The sequence below is a fragment of the Notolepis coatsorum genome, assembly GCF_963971535.1.
Source record: "Notolepis coatsorum genome assembly, chromosome: 11".
NCBI classification, from domain to species: Eukaryota; Metazoa; Chordata; class Actinopteri; order Aulopiformes; family Paralepididae; genus Notolepis; species Notolepis coatsorum.
Window position 1 is genome coordinate 15,402,396 of NC_140175.1, and position 21,441 is coordinate 15,423,836.

Below are 21,441 nucleotides of genomic sequence, written 5' to 3' on the forward strand. Positions count from 1 at the left end.
ACCGTAGAACACAGCCCTCTTTGTTGACGCAATCCCCGTCTAGGCTCAGGCAGGGTTGACGAACATCCCCTGTCAAGGATGACGTCGTGGTCAAGAGTGTAAAACATGTTAAAAATCAAAGCACGTTCAACAGAATAGCATCAAGCTAACGGCTGCTCCAACCGTTCGGGTGCTATCGCTTCCGCTCGCGAGACGCCGATCTACGACGCACGCGATCAGGAGCGAGCTCCCGGCGGCGCGCGAGAAGCCAAGCTACCCCGCGCCAGGCCACCGACCGGCTAACCGTAAGCTATGAACATGTAAACAATGACATAACACTCACCCAGACAGGCCGCCGTTCTGAACCCTCCTCACTTTTTAAGAGAAAAGAGAAAACAAGACGTCAACACCGCTTCACAACGGTGACATTAACACGTCCGGCGGAATCAGCACAGTACCAACTGGCCTGTATAGCTGACTTTGAACATGAATCTGCCGCTATCGCACATTACATGCACATATCCCCTCGTGAAGGAATACTCTCATTTGGATATGAAAGATGGGGTCTTAACACGGTGACAGAGAGAATCCACTCGTCCAGAACACACAGGGATCACCAGTGTCAATGGTCGCGGCCCACTAGTTAAAACTATAATGGTCGCCAGACCAAGGCCTTCTGTCGCCTAGACGGCTAAACAAAGGACCCTAGCCTGGGGCCGGTTTCCATAAACTTTGTCTAGTAGCCCCCATAGCACTAACAGACAAGTGGAGCCCGCCAGCAAACACTACTCACCCAACCTGGAACGCACCGCTCCTCACAACAGCGGCATGTCCGACAGTTCAGCTGTGGCCTGACAGGTTTCACCCCAACAAACACAGCAAGGAACTGCAGTTGAGAAGCATGCAGCGGCGTGCTCCCAATACGAAAACCGGTGGAGGGTTTGTAGAATGATCATCATCTTCTAGACACTCCAGTACGAAGACAATATCGCCGTATTTTCTCGAAAATAGTGAGAGAGAAAATAAAGATATGATGTCAACGTATCCTTGTTTCCCAAGCTGTTCCTAATCCAATTTCTTCCATCATGGTGTCAAGTGTGGGGATCTACCGAGGCACCTCTTCCTTGTGGTGAAAGCGAGAAGGAGGAGAGCAGGTGACCACACACCTGCTTATGAAGGTAAGCTGATGAGGGGTGTGGTCAGACTAATACTGGTATTAGAGGTACATTTGTGGTTTATTCAGTACGCGTGCACGTACGCGAGATAGTGCAGAAGGCGATGCCAAGCTAAGCCACTAACGATACAGAACCCTTTCACTACCACACTACAGAACGTTAACCCTTTCACTACCACACTACAGAAGGTTAACCCTTTCACTACCACACTACAGAAGGTTAACCCTTGCACTACCACACTACAGAAGGTTAACCCTTGCACTACCACACTACAGAAGGTTAACCTTTCACTAGCACACTACAGATGGTTAACCCTTTCACTACCACACTGCAGAAGGTTAACCTTTCACTACCACACTACATAAGGTTAACCCTTTCACTACCATGCGACAGACGGTTAACCCTTTCACTACCACACTACAGAAGGTTAACCTTTCACTACCACACTACAGACAGTTAACCCTTTCACTACCACACTACAGAAGGTTAACCTTTCACTACCACACTACAGAAGGTTAACCCTTTCACTACCACGCTACAGAAGGTCAACCTTTCATTACCACGCTACAGAAGGTTAACCTTTCACTACCACACTACAGAAGGTTAATCCTTTCACTACCACGCTACAGAAGGTTAACCTTTCACTACCACACTACAGAAGGTTAACATTTCACTACCACACTACAGACAGTTAACCCTTTCACTACCACACTACAGAAGGTTAACCTTTCACTACCACACTACAGAAGGTTAACCCTTTCACTACCACGCTACAGAAGGTCAACCTTTCACTACCACGCTACAGAAGGTTAACCTTTCACTACCACACTACAGAAGGTTAACCCTTTCACTACCACACTACAGAAGGTTAACCTTTCACTACCACACTACAGAAGGTTAACCCTTTTACTACCACATTACAGAAGGTTAACCCTTTCACTAACACGCGACAGACGGTTAACCCTTTCACTATCACACTACAGACGGTTAACCCTTTCACTACCACACTACACTACAGACGGTTAACCCTTTCACTACCACACTACAGACGGTTAACCCTTTCACTACCACACTACAGAAGGTTAACCTTTCACTACCACACTACAGAAGGTTAACCCTTTTACTACCACACTACAGAAGGTTAACCCTTTCACTACCACGCGACAGACGGTTAACCCTTTCACTACCACACTACAGACGGTTAACCCTTTCACTACCACACTACAGACGGTTAACCCTTTCACTACCACACTACAGACGGTTAACCCTTTCACTACCACACTACAGAAGGTTAACCTTTCACTACCACACTACAGAAGGTTAACCTTTCACTACCACATTACAGACAGTTAACCCTTTCACTACCACACTACAGACTGTTAACCTTTCACTACCACACTACAGAAGGTTAACCCTTTCACTACCACACTACAGAAGGTTAATCTTTCACTACCACGCGACAGACGGTTAACCCTTTCACTACCACACTACAGAAGGTTAACCTTTCACTACCACACTACATAAGGTTAACCCTTTCACTACCACACTACAGAAGGTTCACCTTTAACCTTTTGTTAAATGAACACGCCAACATTATAGGAAATGCCTTTACAGTCTTCTCCAGAGTCAGGCAAGAAGATAAATACCAATTTTGCACATCATTTAGTGATTGAGTCTACCAGGTCCTCATTGCCAGACCATGAGAGAACCATGTAGACTCAGCAAACATTCATAATTGAATTTCAAATAATTTAAAGGACCATCTCATTTTGATTTATCACCATTACCAGAGACCTCCTCTGTCTTTAACAGATTTTGTGTATAGTAGATCTTAGTCCCTTTCATACTGACATTGATGTTGAAAAGGGTTGAAAATACGCTTCATGAAACTCAAAAATGGCTAGGCGTAGGTAATTTACCCTTGTGAAAATCACTGAGCCGTTTATTTGAGCTAATGTTACTGCATTACTCTACTACATGCTGTCAAATTCACACAGCACCCGACCCGGGAGTCAATAACAAGCGCACCCAACTGAATGTGGAGGTTTGACGTGTGGAGCTTCTAGTAGAGTGTAGCGCAAATAAAACGCTACAGTGGTTTGCAGAGGGCTGGGTTACATACAGTTTGCCCAGCGACTTTCACACAACATTCATGTCTCATGGCGTATTTTCCACCCCCCAAAATGTGTCTTTATCTCAAATGCAATGTTAGAATATTTTATGTTTTGCCACTTTAAAGAGCTTAATTTTTACATTTTGTAATGACAGGTCAGATTTAGATTTTTTGTTAAGATAAGATAATATATTCCTTTATTGATCCCCTTGGGGGAAATTCAGGTGTCATAACAGCATGGGGAGGGGGGGGGGGGAGGTACAGGTATGGGCAGGGTAATAGTAAAAAAAGACATAAATATAGGCACTACAATTAGATCTGAATATAAAAATATAAACTGTGAAAAAAATATATATACTGAATATAAAAATATGAGAAAAATAAACCTGTATAAACAAAGGTGCAGATGAGGGTCGGTTATATTATACGTTACAATAAATATAGGCAATAACAAATTTGAATCAGAATGAGATTATGTAATAGTAGCTCAGAGTCAGGAGTAGTGACAGTGGATCAAGAGGTAGAGCAGTCGTCTGGTAATCGGAAGGTTCCCGGTTCGATTCCCACTCCTCCCGCCAGCGTGTCGAAGTGTCCTTGAGCAAGACACTTAATCCCTAACTGCTCCTGATGAGCAGGTCGGCACCTCGCATGGCCCCCCCCCGCCGTCGGTGTGTGAATGTGTGAGCGAACGGGGGAATGTGAGGCATAAGTTGTAAAGTGCTTTGGATAAAAGCCGCTATATAAATGCAGTCCATAATAAAAGTAAACAGTATACACAAGGTACCATAACTGGCATGATATACTGTACATCATACATTGTAGTCCGTGCAGGTTTCAGTGGCGAGTGGAGAGTTAGACACACTAAGGTCAGAGTGACATTCCTAATAGATCGCTTATTAGAATATAAACATGTGTTCATAGTTTAGACATTAGCATTCTTTAGAAGGAATTATGACTGACCCGCTGAGCTTAGTCAACAGGCAAACCCAGCCAGCCAGCCAGAGAAGAGAGTCAGCCTTGTAGAGAGTGGGACAGGGTGCTTTATGGGTAACATGAGGCCCAGTTCTTTAAGCAAAACGGCCTGAAATGAGAGAGAAAAGTTTAGCGGCAACACTCCCTGGTTGTCAAACGATAGGCTCCACTGACAGCGGTAACGAGGTGTCCATGCAGAATATATTAGCGCACTGTAATCCACCCCCTGTCCCCCGAAATATTGCCAGTTCCGAGAGTGAATCTTCTCTTTTTGGTTTATCACCGCAGCTGCTGTGGTCCTTGCGGTTCGAAAACTCACTTACTGTACTTTACTTCACACGTAAAACACGTTCATCCGTCGTCTAAAGACACGCGCTCACGTCCGAGCCTCTGCGCCTTGTACGGAGCGCTAGGTAGGAATTAGCCGTCTGGCATTCCAACGGCGAAGTACGGTATGTCGTTTTCAACGTTGCACGAGTTGGAATGACGACGGCAAACACGGTTCTGACCAAATAGTTAGGCCATCGGCCTTGGATCTTATCGCGTCTGTGTCTGTCAGCGCGTGAGCCAGGAGATGCAGACGCTATATTTGGACTTTTCGCTTCTGAATTATTGTCCAGTGGGGAGAATGTGGCCGACAAATACTTAATACTCCACCAATAGAGCCCACAGAGAGACTGTAGCTCTGTATGATAGCATGTATAATCGTGCTGTATATACCGTATATACAGTATACATTTAAATATAAATAATATATATATATAAATATATTTAAATTTACAGCATATAAATACATCCATATCTGTCTAAATATACCTGCATATAATCCTTCTATATACCGATTTATACACCTGCATATAATCCATATAACTCTGTATGATAGCATGTACAATAATGCTGTATACCGCATTGATATATTTATTCTTACCGTATATATGTATATGTATATGTATATGTATATACATATATATGTGTATACACATCTGTCTGTACATACCTGCATATAATGCTTTTTACATATCTGTAGATACTATATGTATATCCCTTACCTACGCTTACTAGTTACATTGCTGGCCAGTATGACTTACTACCATAGTGTCTTTATGTCTGTATCACTGTACATATTAATACTACAACTCTGTACATACATCTGATTAGCACTATTACTCAGTAGTACTCATTTCCGGAGGGGCCATAGCACTCAGACAGCACTTGTAAAGGTAATCAATGACCTTAGAGTGTCTGCGGACAATAAAGAGGTATCCGTTCTCCTACTCCTAGATTTAACGGCTGCGTTTGACACAATTGACCACACAATTCTAATGCACCGCCTCGAGTACTGGATAGGTCTGTCAGGCACGGGCTTGTCCTGCTTTCATTCCTACAGTACTTAACAGGTAGAAGCTACTCTGTCAATCTAGCGAATTATGATTCTGACAAACACACCATCTGTTCTGGTATCCCGCAGGGCTCCATTCTTGGCCCTTTATTGTTCTCCCTGTATATATACTGCCGCTGGGAGGACTTATTACCAATCATAGAGTTAACTTCCATTTCTATGCTGATGATACCCAGCTTTACCTCTCCGTAGCTCCAGACGAGCCCTGTGCTCTAGACGCGCTGTTGACCTGTTTGTCCAGCATAAAAGGCTGGATGAGTGAGAATTTTCTCAAGCTAAATGAGGATAAGACAGAAGTTCTCATAGTGGGGTCTAGTGAGCAGAGAGAATTGATAAAAAGTAGACTGGGTAACCTGAATGTAGAAAATAACACTGCAGTAAAGAACCTGGGGGTTATTATTGATTCTGAATTGAATTTTAATACACACATTAATCATGTCACGAAGATTGCCTTCTTTCATCTTAGAAATATTGCACGAATTAGAGCCTATGTGTCCCTGGATGATGCAAAAACGCTAATCCACGCCTTTGTTTTCTCTCGGCTTGATTATTGTAATGCACTTTATTCTGGCCTTCCAAAGAAAACAACTGACAGATTACAACTTGTCCAAAATTCGGCAGCCAGAATTTTAACTAGAACTAAGATGAGGGAACATATTACTCCAGTTTTAGCTTCACTGCATTGGCTCCCGGTTGTCTTTAGGATTTATTAAAAAATTCTCTTGCTTGTTTTTAAAGCTCTTAACGGTCTGGCACCATCCTATCTCTGCGACTGCCTACATAGTTATGTTCCAAACCGCCCCCCTCAGGTCCTCTAGTGCAGACCTGCTCGAAGAGCCTACAATGAAATATATAAAATATGGCGAAGCAGCTTTTTGTTTCTATGGGCCGACGGCGTGGAATAATCTCCCACTACATATAAAACAGGCAGCCTCTGTGGATAGCTTTAAAGCACAGCTCAAAACCTATTTTTATACAATTAAAAAATTTGAATTTGTTTCGGTGACTTTGACATGCTGCACGGTTGGGTTTCCCAAGCCAGCACTGTCACTCACCTATAAGGAAACAACCCCTCAAAATGTACAGAAGGCCTCTCATATCTGTACTCTCTGTCCCTGACATGCTGCACGGTCAGTCTCATCGGGCCAGCAGTGTCACTCACCTACAAGGAGGCAACTCCTTAAAACTGACTGTTCTATTGTATTCACAAAATATGCTTACTTCATATATGCCTACCACATGTATCTATTGCTATGTTCGCCCATCACCATCACAATCACGCGTGCAGTCTAACGCCTTTCCCGTTTCCCTGTCTCCCTGTGAGTGGCTGTCCTGGAGTGATGACCGGCGTGCTGGACGTCCCGTGATGACACCCACCCAGGATGCGACCCCCCTCTGCGTGCCCCCCTGTCTCCCTATCTCCGGCCGGAGTGATGACCGGAGTGCTGGACGTCCCGTGATGACACCCACCCAGGATGCGACCCCCCTCTGCGTGCCCCCCTGTCTCCCTATCTCCGGCCGGAGTGATGACTGGAGTGCTGGACGTCCCGTGATGACACCCACCCAGGATGCGACCCCCCTCTGCGTGCCCCCCTGTCTCCCTATCTCCGGCCGGAGTGATGACTGGAGTGCTGGACGTCCCGTGATGACACCCACCCAGGATGCGACCCCCCTCTGCGTGCCCCCCTGTCTCCCTATCTCCGGCCGGAGTGATGACTGGAGTGCTGGACGTCCCGTGATGACACCCACCCAGGATGCGACCCCCCTCTGCGTGCCCCCCTGTCTCCCTATCTCCGGCTGTCTTGTAGTGATGACCGGAATGTTCGATGTCCCGTGATGACCGGGGAGGATGCGACCCTCTCTGCGTCGCCCCCTGTCTCCCTGTCTTTGGCTGTCTCGGAGTGATGACCAGAGTGTAGAACGTCCCGGGGAGGACGCACCCCTGTGCCTCAACTAGAGCCGCTATCAGTTCTATCTTTAATCTTATAAAATGTTCAGTTGTTATCACTATCAGCTCTATATTACATTTTTCAAAATGTTCAGTTGCTATCGCATGCACTCATCTGTGTTTCACTACACACATGGGTGCATGCTTACCAACTGTTCGCCTGTTTTTAATGCAACATGCAACACTAATATCACCGACATCTAAGAAGGGAGATCCCCCCTTGAATTGGCCCTTCTAAGGTTTCTCTCCTCCACATTGCCTGTGGTGCATTTTTTCCTATTGTTAGGTTTTAGTGAGTTTTTCCTTACCTTCGCGTCTGGGAGTGTTGCATGCATGCATTTATTGTTTATTTTGAGTTTATTATAATTTTTTGGACCTTATGGTATTCTTGTTTTTTCTTGACTTACTGTGTTTTTTTCTTCTTGACTTGTTTAAAGAAGACGTGTCTCTGTTAAGCACTTTGAGTTGCACTCCGTGTATGAAAGGTGCTATATAAATGAAGATTATTATTATTATTATTATTATTATTATTATTATTATTATTATTATTATTATTATTATTATTATTATTATTATTATTATTATTATTATTATTATTATTATTATTATTATTATTATTATATATGTTATACCCAGTTTAATCACCTGTACCTTGTACTGTATTATTACTATTGCACTTTACTGTTACATTTGCACTCTGGTTGGATGCCAAACCTCTTTTTGTTGTACTGTACTTGTGCTGTATGATGACAATACATCTTAATCGAAATCTAATCTAATCTATCGGCGGTAGGCATAGGGCTCATTAATATCACTGCTTTTGAGTGTTTTGTTGAAATAATATTAAGTCATAAGTACTGTGTACTTATACGTGATGACACATTCTAATAAAAGACGGCTGTCGTTAGGATCTTCACGCTTCTAACTGATCCGATTCGGGAGTTCTCAGGCCGGATTCCCGTAAACTCGAAGAAGATCCCCTTGGCAGACTGCCTGGTGAGATGGGACTCCAGTGGGAAGAAGCGTACACAATGAGGAATGCTCAAAGGAAGCACGTCACAGGGGAAACATACTATGGTAAGGAAGGATATAATTTATTAAATGTATGTTAAAAAAAAGTTAAAAAAAATTACTAATGAGTTACATTTTGGTCATTGACTTATTATGGAAATTAGTATGGAAATATAAAGGTGATGGGTGACTTGAGAAAAGTTATGCTATATTATGAGTTAAAGTCATATAAATGATTTTGATCTGTTTTGTTCTTATGGACTGACTATGTAATTTGTATTTTATGGTTGGAGAATTGTGATATCTGACTTATGAATATTGAGTGCGCTTTGATTCACTGTTTTGTTTGTTGTGATGTTTTCTTGCGAGTACTTCAATGTTTGTGGTTTTATATTAAAAAAAAAAAATTGTGTTTGTATTTTTAATGTTTGGACCCCAGGAAGAGTAGTCTCACTTTGGTGTAGACTAATGGGGATCCACAATAAAACAACTATAAAACAACTCTAGAATGTAGTGCTGGTACTGTGATCACAATTCAATCGCATATATATATATATATATATATATATATATATATATATCAACAATCATAGCATATATTTAGCATATATTTAGATTATATATATCGGATTAGATATTAGATTATTCGATTATATATATATTGTAACTATATTTATTGTAAGGCAAATATAACTGAGAGAGGGCATACACACCCTCATCTGCACCTTGACTTATTAAACACATGCCTACTTGCCCATATGCGCATACTCAGAGTTAATTATATTGTTATATTGTTTACACTGCCTATTTTTATTTTTACTTCTCCACTGTACTATATAATCTTATGACCTGTATCGTGTCTTCTATTATCACATGTACCTGTACCTCCCCTCCCCCATGCTGCTACGATGCCTGCATTTCCCCAAGGTGATCAATAAAGGAATATCTTATCTTATCTTATGTTGAAATGACATACTTGAACTGGGGGCTGAGAAACCATACATTTGCGACTAGGAACTCCGAGTTTCATTTGATCTTTCCTAGTAGTCGAAATGACCTCTGACCTCCGAGTTATAATCGAACGCAGCATAACAAATGGAACACAAAAGAAAACTTGAACAGATTGTAATGTTGTACGTGGTGGGACCTAGCCTATAGCGTTGCCCGTGCCTCGCTCATGCCTGCTGTACGTGAAAAGGGACACATAATATTCCCAGAATGTTCGTTGACATCATGCGCCCAGAGCTACGCTACATAAATGTCACGTTCTGGATTTGTAGCGGGCCGTAAAGATGTCACCGGAGCACCAAGGCCGGGGAGGGAGGAGCGCAGCAGGGAAGCTTCAGTACATGAAGGGACACATATTAGAGCCTTCCAGGAAGTGATGAGGTCTCTAAACATGGATCTGATTGGAGTATAGGTAGAGAGAGAGAGAGAGAGAGAGAGAGAGAGAGAGAGAGAGAGAGAGAGAGAGAGAGAGAGAGAGAGAGAGAGAGAGAGAGAGAGAGAGAGAGAGATAGATAGATAGATAGATAGATAGATAGATAGATAGATAGATAGATAGATAGATAGATAGATAGATAGATAGATAGATAGATAGATAGATAGATAGATAGATAGATAGATAGATAGATAGATAGATAGATAGTGTCGTATGCATTGACTTGAAAAACTGTTTAATTTCAAATACTGTGTGAACTAGGCGACAGCTGGAATGCCAAATAAACAGGTTGGAACAACAAACAGGATGCTGTGAGCAAAATACCCCCCCACGAGGACAACTGTTATTTTGTGTAAACAGACAGAGAGTCTATAGAGAACTATTTCAAAAGTATTAGTTTAAACTTTTAAGTAACTGCCAGGGCAGGTTGTTGGTCCATCACTGTAAATGCCAATGTCTGTTATGATAGTTTAATTCAAATATAGTCTGCTTAGTATTGAACTGTAGGGTTAAATATAGAATACCTGAAGGATTAGATCCTGACACAATTTCACTACGCTTAGCGTGGGAATCTGCTGACTGTATTCTCTCAGGGTAACAGGGACAATAGAGAATGGTAATGTAATCAACGCCAATACAAAGAGACTAAATACCACACCTCAGCCGGACCAGATTTCAGCAGAGACAGCTGCATGAAGACCAGAGACCAGATACTGGCTCTGACATTATAAGACAGGAGTCAGGATCATTAAAAACAGGACATGCTTCAAATTGGAATGAAAAATTGGCTTTGATTGGATTAACAACTCTATAAAGAAACCAAGAAACATCTATATAGATAATTATAATCCTGGTATATTTATCACAGTTATATTACAAAGGTTCAGTGTGGTAAAAACAGGCTTGTGTTATCTCATATAGACTGTCTGGTATTGAAATATAGGTAACGAATACATTGTTCTAATTCTGGATATATATAATTCATTATATTAAAGATAAATCTTAGAAATGTTTTATTATTCAAGTGTTACACTAGAAATTACTTTGAGGGATCATCCTCTCATGACTGTGGCCAGCAGATGCCACAGGACGCCAGGTGTGAAATGACACAACCATATTTGGTAAGATAGGCTCAGGAGGGAGACAAATGTCTCAGAGGTAACTTTTGATTGGCCAGACCAGGCCAGACAGTGGGTGATGTCATATTGAGTATAAAAACCAGATCTAAAAGTGTTAGAAGAGAGGTCAGGCATCCAGTCTGGCCTCCACCGCGCCCATCTTGGGGATATTGTGCAGTACGTGAGTAACCATGATTCTGAATGATAACAACTGTTTTTGTTGTCTAGATTAATGTAAGGTCAAATGCACTGGACCAGGTCTGGTAATGGTTGACCATGTAATGCACAGTATCTTCAATTGACAACCATGTGAATATGTGAGTATAGACTTGTTTGACTAGATGTGTAAAGCCAATTTGATGGGCTCCAGGAATGTGAAAGTATCTATAACCATGTATTCAATATTTGTAAAAAAGATTAATCCCTGTATGTCTAATCCTCTTCTCACTTGGGCCTCAGACAATAAATATGGGTTGAATTCAAGCTCTGTTGTGTGACTACAAACTCATTTTCCCCTCCAGCCTAGGAGTCTTGGGGGGAAAGCCCCCATTTCAGCAAGCTGTGTATACTGTAACTAACCTAATATGTTTACATAATTTACGACAACAGACAGACAGACAGACAGACAGACAGATAGACAGATAGACAGATAGACAGATAGATAGATAGATAGATAGATAGATAGATAGATAGATAGATAGATAGATAGATAGATAGATAGATAGATAGATAGATAGATAGATAGATAGATAGATAGATAGATAGATAGATAGATAGATAGAAAGCATGCAGCGTTCCATCCACATCAGTCTGACTCAGGTACGTTGAGCAGACGTTGAGCAGAGTTGTCATGACTCACATAAACATTTGCAACTTATTAGAAGGACATGAACTAACATGAACTAATATGGCTCTGAAGGTAATGGAGTATCACACTTGAAGCTGGCCAGCGCACGGTTCCCATCTGGATGAGGTCACGGCGGTGGAGAGCGCGGCGTGCGCACGGAGGAATCTGCAGACCCTGCCGGGAGGGGGAGACCCCTGAGGTCTCGGTTTGTCTGGTCGCTCTAATGAGCTGGTGCTCTTTGTAGATTATGGGGGATCTGTATAAGCAGGCATCATGGTTTAGGGATTACAGTGGTGTTGTTGAATGATCCATCCTGAATGTGAACCTTTGTTTGGACTAGAGCTTCCTCAAGCCACGTGGCCGAGTATTGTATCCTTTGATCGGATCAGAGGGAAATAATTCATCACTTCAGCTAATATCCAGGTGATGAAAAGACAGGGCTGGTTTCATCTTTCATGACGTTATATAGTATAATGATATATATCCCTTGGGTTTTGCCTGGATGCTGTTATATACCAGACGATGATACTGTATATGAATGGTAAATGGACTGCATTTATATAGCTCTTTTATCCAAGCGTTTTTATTCACACACTGATGGCGGAGGCGACCATGCAAGGTGCCGCCCTGTTCATCGGGAGCAGTTAGGGGTTGAGTGTCTTGCTCAAGGACAATTCGACACGCTGCCAGGAGGAGCTGGAATCAAACCGGGAACCTTACGATTATCAGATGACCGCTGCACCTCCTGAGTTATTGGATAACACTCTGGATTTTGCCTGGAACGCGCAAACCTGAGCCTACGCTGAAAGCACAAATGCAGGCACAGCGACTCTCGATGCAATGCAACGGCGGGTGCCATGAGAGAGCAGTGTTGTAGTCGAGTCACTAAATCTTGGGTCCGAGTTGAGTCTCGAGTCCCCAGTGTTCGAGTCCGAGTCTGAGTCACCAAAGAAGAGCCAGAGTCGAGTCCGAGTCGAGTCCCCATTACCCTAGTCCGAGTTCGAGTCCAAGTCATCAAGGTTGAGTCCACTCCACTCTGGCAGTCAAAGAGCTGACGTACAAATAAAAAAAGGTCTACATTAAACATAAATTACACAGCAGTCACCGTTTCAAAGGGAGTTTATTTACTTTGTGACACAATAGCCAAACAAATGCACTAGCCATCAATATCTTATGCCAAATGACCAGGGCCTATTCCAAAAATAATTATAAATAAATAACTGTATTTATCCTCGTCTGCACCTTCCGAGTACGAATGCGGTCAGTGCTCAAGTCCAAGTCGAGTCACGCGTCCTGAAAATCCGTCCAGGGTCCTGGACTCTGAGTACTAGAACACTGTGAGAGAGACACTGTGTCCTGCAAAACATCTGGACTAACCAGCAACACATCCCCATAAGCCATTGCTTCCATTATCACTAAAGACAAGCAGATTTCTTTGTGAGCTACTGATGACCTCCCAATGGACTGGAGGAGGAACACAACAACAACAACAACAGCAACTGTGAAAGGTTTGAACGTAGCCTGCAGCCTTTGAGGATACACTCTTCTCTTCATGTTCCCCACGCTCTGTGGCATCTCGGTTAGTGTGATTTTGTTTTTATTCCATCGTTAAACGCGGGAGGAATTTTCTTGCAGCTTGATCCAACACACGGTCTGCCGTATATAGTCTACAGTGTGCCACACGAGCCTTAACCCTTTCACCGCCGCACTACCAATCGGTTAACCCTTTCACTGCGACAATACACCGAAGGTTAACCCTTTCACTGCCACACGACAGCAGGTTAACCCTTTCACTGCCACACTACAGAAGGTTAACCCTTTACTATCACACTACCGACGGTTAACCACCACCCAAGTTCAGAATTCCGATATGTTATTCCCATGGCCTCGGAAAGTCCAATTCATATTTGTGAGCTGTTAGGAGATACGCTAATGTGTACATTGAACTTTTGGGCGGACGGTGGCGCTGGAGGGAAAGGTCACAGGCCTCACCAGAATCGATGGGGTTCTTCCTCTAGGGGTCTTGAATGTGCACCACAAATTAGAAAAAGATCCCAATGAAAGTTCACAGGATCTGCCGCGGCGAAGGGGGCGGGTTGAAGAGCCCCGTGTTTCTTCTCACTGCCGGAGGTGCCAGCGTTCCACAGCATTTTTACTGGGTAACCAGAAGTACACCGGATGTCCTTATTTGAGCATAGGTTACTGTAATAGTCTTGAGAAAATGCATCGGTATGCGTTCTACACCATCGCCCGCAACGTTTCCACGTTTCCAGCGGAGTCAGCTGACGTCAGTCCCTCTACGCAGCTGCCCCTCGCCTCACATTTACAGTAAACACGTGTCTAATTGGGTCTAAGACTGAGAGAAAATGAAATGCCATGTGGTTAATCCACATCACTGGCCTGTGGTATATTAATGTCTCAAGCCCTCACATCTGCTTTAGTGGTTGGCTTTTTCATTTGAACTGAGGGACTTATTGATTGTGTGCAGGGTCGCTCATATGGAGGGGGGGGGGGGGGGGGTGTTCTGGGGCCCTGGAACAAGGGGGGTGGAGTCTGCATGTCCCGTGCTCGCAAGGGTTTCCCCCCCTGGAAAGGAGATAAACCCAATGGAAAAACACGCAGGACAGATCGCTAACGCTGTCTCGTCCCTGACGAAGACGGACAGGAGCACTTGGATCGGTCCCCGGACGTGGCCCCACACCTCAGCCCATGTCTGCTCCCGGCTGCCCTTGGGGGGGACGGGGGATGGGACGGGATGGGTCAAGAGCAGAGAGGCGTTTCATCGGTGACCCAATGCATGTGTGTGTGTGTTCCTGTGTGTCATCTTACATGTGTGTGTTGCTGCATAACAAATAAAGACTTCTTCTTCTGCATGCCAAATAAAGACTTCTTCTTCTGCATGACAAATAAAGACTTCTTCTTCTACGATGTTTAATGTATGATAACAGCAGGTCATTTTCCAGGGACCCAGCCATTTCCATTATTCTGGCCTGATTGTGTGTGTGTGTGTGTGTGTGTGTGTGCGTGCGTGTGTGTGTGCACGTGTGTTCAATCACCAAATATCCGTGAATGTTAAGAATACTAGCTGTGTTATCTAAAGGCATAACCAGATAAATGGAACATCACGTTGTTAGATATTAGTCTTTTAATGACGTTTCATGAGGACACAGTGACATGGTTTAAAGGGCCATCGTAATATATTATGCTAAGGTATATATATATTTTTTTGCATAACAAATAAAGTCTTCTTCTTCTGCATGATAAATACAGACTTCTTCTTCTACGATGTTTAATGTATGATAACAGCAGGTCATTTACCAGGGACCCAGCCATTTCTATTATTCTGGCCTGATTGTGCTTGTGTGTGTGTGTGTGTGTGTGTGTGTGTGTGTGTGTGTGTGTGTGTGTGTGTGTGTGTGTGTGTGTGTGTGTGTGTGTGTGTGTGTGTGTGTGTGTGTGTGTGTGTGTGTGTGTGTGTGTGTGTGTGTGTGTGTGTGTGTGTGTGTGTGTGTGCGCGTGTGTGTGTGTAGGTGTGTGTGCATGCATGTTCAATCACCAAATATCCGTGAATGTTAAGAATACTAGCTGTGTTGTCTAAAGGCATAACCAGAGAGATGGAACATTGTTGAACGTTGTTAGACATTAGACTTTTAATGCCGTTTCATGAGGACACCGTGACATGGTTAAAAGGGCCATCGTGATATATTATTATAAGGTATTTTTTCCCTTTGTCAAATTGTTTTCATAACGGAAAATGGATTTGCCATATTTCCACAACGTTGTATGCGCAACAACGGGAATTTATGGATCCTAAGGGCTAAAGTCACGATCGCTCAAAGTCCAGTCTTTCATCCACCGAAACCTCCAGTCTCTTGACTGTCAGCCACAGATACGAGTCCCCTTTTGATGTCTTCGTGCTGTCAAGCGAAATCCAAGCTTATCCCAAATATGTAAACAATTCTACGGTCAAAATAATATTACAAGTATCGCTTGTCAGCTCAGCAAGAGGAGGAGGGGGCGGGGGGGGGGGGGGGGGGTTGATTTATCAAACAAGCATTTTCCTCCAGGAAATCCTCCTCCGCTCTCGGGGGCTTCAAAACAAGACTATTGTCTCTCAAATCCTCCTCTTTACACGGCTGTCCCCGAAAAAACTATGAGGACGCTGTCAACTCGGTCGGCATGCGGTAAAGCTTCTGCCGAGGTCGCCCCGAAGACGTCCGTCTTTAAGACGCCGCGTGAGGCGACGGCATAATCCTCTCTCTCTCAACTCGGTGTAGTTGACGTTCAAGGAGCCTTCCTCACGTCCTGCTAAGTCCCTCCATTTAACGCGGTGCGGTACGACAGAGGTCTCCACATTTCAAACAATCAACAGAGTTTGTCCTTGATTGATTGATGTGTGGCCTCTCTGTGTCTCCACATCGGTACCCAGAACAAAGAACACACGTGTGGCAAAGAGGTAACAATCGTGGCGTGGTCCATTTTCTTACGAATGGTGCGTTTACACGAATAACACGAGAATGGCTGTGTGTTGCCTATCTTTGGTATAGGACACACACGCATTCATGCTAGCAGGAATTAAAGTGAGGGAGCTACAGTAACCCAGTCTTGTAGTATGAGTCCTCTGCTTGCCTGTATGAAAGGCATCGCAGCTATCGATGGGCATCGATTTTCAAATAGTCGTTAATATTTTAATCTTTTTTTTTTTTTTTTTTTTTTTTTGACCAGTCAGCTGGTTCTTTTAGCGTTTATCGCTTTTTCTGGTCAAGCATGACCGACAGAAACAGGTTGAATGGGGTATAGATCGGGGGAAAGACACTCTGAGAAAATACGGCGAGTCCGGGAGTCGAACTCGTGTACCCCAGATCCGTGACGCGCACGGTTGTCCCCGACGCCGAAATAGCGTCCGAGGTACGCGGTGAGCTACTGGAGCTCCCCAATATTTTAATTTTTTTATCGAATAGTTTATGTGAATATCTTTTTGTCTCAAAGAATATATTTCCCCTTGTTTTTACCGGCAACTACACTGTGTAGGGTATTGACTTGAGAGGGGGCCCTATTAACCGTTACACAGCTCGCTAGCTAGCCAGGTAGCATAACCGTCTGTTAACCTGTTAACATTCACATGCCCATCGCGGGACTTTGCCCTGTCTGTCGGCCTATAGCGCTGTATTTTTACCGATCAACCTACACATTGTTGGAAAGATAAAATGGCCACCATTCGATTGACACCCTATACTCAACTTATTCCGTGCTTCCAATCTCGAGTTACGAGGCCAAACAACCAACGAGCGTCGGCTTCGGAACAGGTGACCACCGCGTCCGGTTTCGACTGGTCCTGAACGGAACTGTCACGGCTCTGACGGTGAAAATGATTGACCGTTTTTGTAGCCAATGAAATTCTGGAGCTAATGGTATCAGGCTGATCCTAGCTACTTTAAAGGGACAGAAGAAGACAAAGAAGTTGTTTGTTTTGAGAATTCCTCACTCGCCCGTCCAAGTGAATGAGCCATTTTGGATGAATTATTACAGATACAAGGATTACAAAAAACATCTGTAAAACACAAATCTTCCGTGAGATTGTTATAAACTTTGGACCTGTACTGTAGATAAGACTTCAGGCTATGGAACTGTTATGTTTTCCAGGACTACCTCTCAGCTGGAACTCAAAAACAGGCATCTGGCGACAAGTAAACAAAACGTGAGTAACCAAAACCTTTATTTCAAACCTGTTCAAACCTCTAACTATATATTTCAGAGTAGGGATGTCCGATATTGGCTTTTTTACCGATACCGATATACCGATATTGTCCAACTCTTTATTTTCTATACCGATATCAACCGATACCGATATATGCAGGGTCCCCCCCCCCCCCCAAAATGGAATAATTTCCGGTAATTAACATTACATATCTCTTGTTGTGGAATTAACACAACATTATGCATACTTTTGACAATAAATCAAATCAAATTACTTGCTTGCCTGGGTAAATAAAGGTTATAGAAATGTAAAAAAAAAATTTAATTAAAAATTTTAAATTTTAAACCGATACCGATATTTTCCGATATCACATTTTAATGCCGATAATATCGGACATCCCTAATTCAGAGTGATTCTTCCCCTGCTGTCGAAGAAAGTGCAACATTTTTCCTTTCAAAAGAGATCAGGCTCATGCATGTGCTATAAGTGGTTCAAGTAATAAATTGCAAATAACTTTGGGTCAGGCGTTTAATGCAAAATGTGCCCTCAGCATAAGGGTTTAACAGCTGGGAGAACAGAAAAGAAAGATGAAGAAAGACAGACCGGAGATGTATAACATGGTAGCAACGTTTTCTATACCGTTGCCATGTTGGTTCGCACACATTGCAAAACATCAGTGACGTAACGTTCAGAATGAATGCTTTTGTTTATAGCGGATCGAGCCAAATCAAAAGCACATCCTTGACTTGGTTGAAGGCTAATATTTGTACCAAGTGAGTGAGTTTAACTGTGACTTCCTAAAGTCTGTTACATTTGAATCTGTTCAGTATTGTAAAGATACAGATTCTTATATAAATCCATATAAAAAAAAATGTATATAACTATATATACTGTATCTAGGTGTACTGTACTTTGAATTTCTGCCAAATTTGGTGTTGATAAGAATTAAGAAAAAAAGAAAATATTCAAAATATGGAAAGTCCAGCAGCGGTCAGGTGGCGTAGCGGAGATTGCGTTCGTCACCAACGCCGGGGACGCTGGATTCGCCTGTTCGAATCCAGCTCCCGGCGTTGTCACCAGCTTGGCTGGCCGTTCACACTAATACAATTGGCAGTATTAGAGGGTGGGAAAGCTGGAGGGGTGGGTCCGGGTCGTTGTAAACAGCGACTCCTACAGTTCGGTCGGGGCGCCTGCTCAGTGCGGATAGGATCTAAGGGGGGTAGTGTGATCCTTCCACACGTTACACCCTCTCAGTGAGAGTCCGCGCTGCCAGGTGAAAAGAAGCGGTTGATTGGCTAGACGTGTGTCGGAGGAAGCACGTGATAGCCTCCACTCTCCCAGACCGACTGTGGGGGGTAAGTGCGCAGCGACCAGGAAGGGGATTGGGAATTGGCATAACGACTAACATTGGGATGGGAGAAAATCGGAGGAAAAAGGAAGGGGGAAAAAGATCAATAAAAAAAATATATATATGGAAAGTCCAATATGATAGACATGGGTTGTCCAAGAGACAACGTTATAGAGCACGGACAACTCTACTTGTGCCAAGTTTTGGGAGTAGGACCTTTTCAGACTTTTAACGTGTGTCCTCTCATCATAGCGCCACCATCTGGCCAGTTGGGGTATTATTTGTCACAATAAATGTTCACACCAGTATTTCTCATTGTGCAATGTTTTTTTTGTCTCTATCATGTAACGTCTTATAGTTTTTGGACGGACAGACCGATAGACCAACCCATAGGCCTATACTGCTGCAGTTTTCATTATCAAATATTTTATTATTTAAAAGCTTGATTGTGCAACTCATGTGGAACCGTGAGTTCTACATTGTTTACATAGAGATCCAAAAGCCCTAAACTATAATGTCTGTATTTTATAAACTCACGGTAGACGAGTAATTCATCGTTTCTAGTGGTCTGTCTCAAATGCTGGATAGCAATCCACTGGTCAGGCACCGATGTTTTCATTGGCGCGCCAATTTAATCAAGATGCATGGCTAAAACTAAACATTTAGTTTTGTTTACAGCTCTAAACATTTAGTTTTGTGGGTTACTCGAGTGGGTCACACAATGCAAGAAGAATTCGGGGCTCATTAGCTACAGTGCTGGTGGTAACGACAATGGCAGACAGACAGGCCAGACGAACATTAGCAAAGGAGAAAGCCGCTGACATTGTTGTGTGTTTTACTCAAAGTGACAGGAGGTCTGTGATTTGTATTTTCTAACTCAAATCTTGCGTTTTTCACCTGAAAACGTGATTTAAAAGCTTGATTCTGCAACTTGTGGAAACAGAGTTCTTCGTCGTTAAGGACATCATAAAGCCTAAACTGTAATGTCTGTATTTTATACACTTACAGTAGACGTTTCTAGTGGTCAGTCTCTCGAAAGCCACTGTAGGTAAGCGGCCCGTTGGTCAGGCACAGATGATTCCATCGGGGTTCCAGTTTACCGTAATCGAGAATTATGGAATTATGCGGGTTACAAAAATACCACAATCATGCCGGTCACACAACAGGAGAATAATTGTGGGTCCTCCACCCCAGCCAGGCTGTGAGGCAAGCAGGCAGACGGACCAGGCCAGGCTGCCTCTATGCCTTCTACAACGGCGCTCAGTTTCCGGGTTCCTCTGATTGGCCACTAAGCCCACGTGAGCACGCCCGCTAGCACGCCCGCCTTATCGCCCACTGCCGCGCTGTGAAGCGGAGCATAGAGGCAGCGGGGCGAGGCGGTGGTTTCTCCCCGGCTCCGTGCGCCGCTGACTCGGTCCAGCTCCAGCTCCAGCGGCCGTCTTCCGCCTGCGATATCCTCTCTCCGAGGCGGCTCGTTCTTATTAATCCCCCATTGTTCAGGTCGACATGGTCGCACAAACACCCGTTGGAGGAGTAGTGGGGGAGAAATGAATGAATGAATGAATGAAAACTTTATTTAACAGATTGCAGAATGGGTACAATACAGTACAGCTCAATACACACAATTGTTAAGGGGATGCAGACCAGAGAAAGACTTTTTCTCTGGTCTGCAGGCAAGGCAGGCAGACGGACCAGGCCAGGCTGTGAGGCAGGCAGACGGACCAGGCCAGGCTGTGAGGCAGGCAGGCAGACGGACCAGGCCAGGCTGTGAGGCAGGCAGACGGACCAGGCCAGGCTGTGAGGCAGGCAGGCAGGCAGACGGACCAGGCCAGGCTGTGAGGCAGGCAGACGGACCAGGCCAGGCTGTGAGGCAGGCAGACGGACCAGGCCAGGCTGTGAGGCAGGCAGACGGACCAGGCCAGGCTGTGAGGCAGGCAGACAGACCAGGCCAGGCTGTGAGGCAGGCAGACGGACGGACCAGGCCAGGCTGTGAGGCAAGGAAGCAGACGGACCAGGCCAGGCTGTGAGGCAGGCAGACGGACGGACCAGGCCAGGCTCCTCTTGCCCTGGCGGCTGCAGGCCTGCTTCATAGCATCCAGCTGACAGTTCACCGCTGAGGGAGATGGCTGGTCTTCACAGAGGCTAGTCCGCCTGGCCCTGGTTAGCAGCTACTCGGCGTTTTTATGCACACAGCTGCAGAAACGGAGTGTGGTCTCTGCTCCTGGGACCCGGCTCGTGGAAAAAGAGCGAGAGCAGGACATGATCAGTCTCGCCCCTGTGACGCCTGCCAGTGTGGGGGCCGTGGCAGATAGATGTAGTGGAGTAAAAAGTACAATATTTCCGTTGAAATGTAGTGGAGTAAATGTAGAACGTTCCCTAAAATGAAAATACC